Source organism: Theropithecus gelada, unplaced genomic scaffold (assembly GCF_003255815.1).
Source record: "Theropithecus gelada isolate Dixy unplaced genomic scaffold, Tgel_1.0 HiC_scaffold_3785, whole genome shotgun sequence".
NCBI classification, from domain to species: Eukaryota; Metazoa; Chordata; class Mammalia; order Primates; family Cercopithecidae; genus Theropithecus; species Theropithecus gelada.
In genome coordinates this window covers 635-4,220 of record NW_020260316.1, presented here as the reverse complement: position 1 = coordinate 4,220, position 3,586 = coordinate 635, and the positions used below count along the sequence as shown (strand labels likewise).

At 46.1% G+C, this 3,586-nt stretch overlaps 1 pseudogene; it reads right to left on the bottom strand.

Annotated features, from left to right (window-relative positions):
• Nucleotides 1-513: 513 nt before the first annotated feature.
• On the bottom strand, nt 514-975 carry LOC112617737 (annotated as a pseudogene).
• Nucleotides 976-3,586: the final 2,611 nt, after the last annotated feature.

Genomic DNA, 3,586 nt, shown 5'->3' with positions numbered 1-3,586 from the left:
TTGAATACTGAGGTTGTGTTCACAATTGTATTATTTTAATTAGGGAACTTCTGTACATCCCTTATATTTATTAGAAACTGCCATTGAGAACCTTGATGTATCGTAATTAATTGATGGGTCACACAAAAGCAATGAAGCTGAAGGTTATTGAGCAGGAATTGCTATTACAACTTTAGCTTTCCTTTAGAACACATTCCTCAACCTGATATGAAATTCGCTCAGGTGCACTGATGAGCGTTTTACAGTTAACCAAAGACCAGGGAATGGGCACTCATGTGTGTGGAGCAGGGCATGGCTTTGGGATGCTTTGCAAACAAAGTGGCTTCTCACATCTTCCGGAAAACCCATCAAAACGGGCAAGTTATGGATCTCTTTGGAGCACCCGTCTATCCCACATTCATGGCTAATATAACCGTGGAAGCTGATGCAAAATGAGATCATATGGAAGATAAACTGCTGCACCACTGTCTCAGCCCAGCACAGCTACCTCTTCCCTCAGGGCTTCTGACTCTCTCAGAATGTGGGTTTCCACACTGTGTCTCTCGTACAGTAACGCACAGCCGTGTCTTCAGCCTTTAGGCTGCTGATCTGCAGATGCACTGTGCTAACAGAGGTGTCCATGGAGAAGACAAACCATCCTGTTTAGCCCTGGGCATACGTTGGGTTCCCAGTGTTGGTGTTCATCCATCCCATCCACTCAAGCCCTTCTCCAGGGACCTGTCTCACCCAATTCATACCATAGGTGGTAAAGCTGTAACCAGAAGCCTTGCAGGAGACCTTCACTGAGGCCACAGGCTGCTTCACCTCAGGCCCAAACTGCACCAGCTGCCCCTGGGTGTGGGCTCCGGTGGAGAGGACACAGGATTGCGGGAAGTCTCACTTGACCGGCCTGGTTTCTCTGTCAGCCCTGGGACTGGGGAGCCCCTTAACTTTTGCTGCTGCCACCAAGAAGAGGATCCTGTAGGTCCTGTCCATGGTGAGGAGCTGTGCTGTTGGTGGGGTGTGGTCCCGAGGAGGGGTGTGGTTGTTGGGTGATGCTCTCAGGGCACAGAGTTATCTGTATTAGTTTCAGTGATTTGCATATTCTTGAAGGATGCTATTTAATAGCCCAATTCCTGACCCAGTATGAGAAAGAGCAAATACATGACACATGGACGACACAGTTGTAGAAGCTGAGGGTTCAAGCCGTAATCCTGTTAGAGGCCATGTGTCCCCTACACATCCCTGAACTCTGTGTTGACAGAGCTTCCCCCACTGGAGAACAAGCTCCCCCCAGGACACGTACCTCACTTTGAATCCACATTTGAATGAATCAGGGGCAACTTGAACTATTTCTAGACCTTAATAGGTGAATGCGTTATTTTGGTAATGAGTGTGTTTCTCCAAAAATTGCACTGAAGTGGTTCTCATTACAACATCCAGTTTGATAAATGCTCACAGTTGAATGGAATATTTATACAAACATCAGAAGTCCTTGTGAAATACTTGTATTAGATATTTTTAAAGGAAGTCCGGGGCCCTGAGAGGAACCTCTCCACAGCCTGTTGTGCACCTGCTCTGGGGCAGGAGCCTGTGCTGGGTGTATCCTGAACGCTCCCTGCAACCCAGCCCCTACCCAGCAGGAGCGTTTCTGTCTGAGCTTACAGAGTATATTCCTACCAGTGTCTCTAGCCTAGTATAAAGTGGCTGTGCCCTGGCTAGAATTCTCCTTTAGTGACACAACATGCTTCTCACACCATCTTTTGAAATACTGAATTGGCCTTCAGAAACCCAGAGAACTGTACAGGGAGACCTGAAGAAAAGATCTCATGCATCACTGGGGAGCCCTTTCCTGGAGCTCCAGAGGCACTGAATCGTTTGACATATGGTGAACCCAAAAAACTCTTCAGGGATTTGGGGGGGACTCTTATTTTCTTTAGGGTCCTGCAGTTGATTATTGCACCTGAGAATACCTGCAGGTGCAGTTGCACGTGGACAGAAGCCCAATTCTACTCTAGTATTCAAATCACACACACACACATACACACACACACATACACACACACACACACTGTGGTTAATTTTAACATTAATCGGCCCATTGTTTTCCTTTCTTTTCTGGTATCCATGTCAAGGAAAACACTCCCTACACTGGCACTAAGGGTGAGTATGTGTCTACTTTCTGCAAACAGAAGAAAACAGAATACAAGTAGACACCTGGGAAGTGCATGCGCATTGAATTCAGCTGGTCTCACTTTGGAACCCTGCAGACGTGCCATGAAAAGTAAATTTGAGGCTAAAAAGGGTGAAATCATTTCCTTGGTGCTGAAGGTGCTATTGTCAGAGCCTTCAAATTGCTCTATTTTCCTGAACATTTTTTATCCTATTTTCTTCCTCAGATAGAGTTTGTGCATTGCCACACTCTCATATTAAATCCATATTGACTAAACTGGTGAGATGTAATGTGTGGAACACGGAAGCATTACATGTTCTTACAGATGCATCTTAATACTCTGGTGATCTTCTTTCTCTGGACCGTGCCCAATATAGCAAGTCTCCAGGTGTGAAGCTGATTTTTGCTCTTTTCTCGATGGAACATCACAGGAAAATTTTTGTAAATGTGCCCCTTTTGGCTAATTGTAGCCATTTCCATGATAAAGGAAGCCTGTAGGTATGGGCTTGTAATGGGGATAGATTACCTTTCCCCACATACATAAGGATGTAAAAATGGGTTGTCTGCCTGAAGAAGGTCTCAGTGTTTTATCAGAAATTTGGTCTTCTGGTAATATAGCCATGCAGGCATCTAGGTGGATTCTCACCCTAAGAACCTGGAGGTTCCTGGAGGAAAGGGGGATAAGAGTATAAGGGGGTGGGGCCCCCAGGGTCTCTCAGCCTCATGCTAGTCCAGACATGCTCTTTATGTTTATTTAGTTCAGATTTTCATATAACAAACCACACAGCCAGGCTCATTTAAATTATCCATATTCAGGTCATATGGGACCAGCAGCTGAGTATAATAATTACATTGATCTCAGACAAATCTGGTCCTAATCCAATGTTTACCATAGCTCAGAACACCTATAATGACTCACTTAACTTGCAGATTGTTTCTTCCTTGAAAGAACTGTAAGGGTTGCTGTGGAGCCTTTGTGGGGTTGGATTTTTTTGAATCAGCCTGTATTACAGGGCATTCTGAGTGATGTAGACCTTTACACTTAGATGGCAATTATTCCTAGTGACATGGAAATGGCTGGCAGCCCTCAATTCAGTTAATTCCTTTGGTTCACCTGAGTGTCTACAAGTATCTGATGAACCTCAGAACTCTTCTTCATGGATGACTCTGAAGATTGTCCACTTTGGGAGGCCGAGACGGGCGGATCACGAGGTCAGGAGATCGAGACCATCCTGGCTGACACGGTGAAACCCCGTCTCTACTAAAAAATACAAAAAAAAACTAGCCGGGCGAGGTGGCGGGCGCCTGTAGTCCCAGCTACTCGGGAGGCTGAGGCAGGAGAATGGCGTAAACCCGGGAGGCGGAGCTTGCAGTGAGCCGAGATCTGGCCACTGCACTCCAGCCTGGGCGGCAGAGCGAGACTCCGTCTCAAAA